Consider the following 1,232-nt stretch of genomic DNA (forward strand, 5'->3'; position numbering starts at 1 on the left):
GAGGAGGAGGAGGAGGAGGAGGAGGGCGGTTGGCTCCTTCCCTCGCAAGCTCCCTCCACGCACACGTTTGAATCCAAAGCAACCCACCGCGCAACTGGTGCGCAAACTTGTGAGCAAACAAACGGCGTATGTAGTCTGTGAAGGCGTTCAAGACGCAAAAGTGCATCAGAGCTGGTGCATGCACACACATGTTCGATGATGTCATGCATGCACAAGTGGCAGACGAACAGGCTTGACGTATTTTCTTCCATACTAAGTGGTGGTGAGAATTCCCAAATTCACATTCCCAAATTCCTACTTTAAATTTAGTCTAAAATTCCAGTCTTCGGTGGTAAAGCTAAGCTGTAGGATCATTGTAACATTTAAAAAGCAGGACAAAGTGGCCTACATTACGCTGAGAGGTTGAGAGCAATGAGAAAGTTGTTTTCGTCACTGGCATAAACCGTTACCGTATCGCTGCATGGAGGCCGGTTAGACCTGCTGTTGGTAATTTCACAGACGAGTGTAGGCTGTTAGATCTGGAAGCGGGAAGTAATCATAATCAAGCCAGCGGGAATACGATCTAGCTCTTGGTCATCCTGAACAGAAGAATAGGTAGAGAAAATGGATGGATGGATGGATGGATGGATGGATGGATGGATGGATGGATGGATGGATGGATGGATGGATGGATGGATGGATGGATGGATGGATGGATGGATGGATGGATGGATGGTCATTTCAAGTGGATGTGACCTATCAAGTAGGCAAACATCAGTAGAGCACTTTGAGTTGCCTTTGAGGATGCGTGTACGCACACGCACACACACGCACGCGTACTGCCCTAATTTCGTTCTCCAAGTGAGAAAATGTTCTCTCTGGGGCTATAAATCCCAGTGTAGATGATGGTGATTTATGCGCACTAAGATGTCTTATGTCAGTCAGCTCACAACCCTGACGACTACGACAATAAAAACACGGCTATCTGACTGGACTAAGATGCACTAACTGACATTGATGACAAATATTTGGGGACACGTTTTCCAATTATGTATTTTCATTAGACTTTGGCTTCTTCAATGAGTCTTATTGAATGTTGCACTTGTCCATAGGTGTGATTCAGTGAATGTGACCGAAATATAACAAGGTGAGGCCATGAGACCCATGTAATATAATTAGTTATGGCTAAATTTTCAATTAGATTCTAAACATGTAAATTTATATGACAGGTTTTTTTGTGCATATTACTAAAA

This window comes from Syngnathus scovelli, chromosome 2 (genome assembly GCF_024217435.2).
Source record: "Syngnathus scovelli strain Florida chromosome 2, RoL_Ssco_1.2, whole genome shotgun sequence".
Taxonomy (NCBI): domain Eukaryota; kingdom Metazoa; phylum Chordata; class Actinopteri; order Syngnathiformes; family Syngnathidae; genus Syngnathus; species Syngnathus scovelli.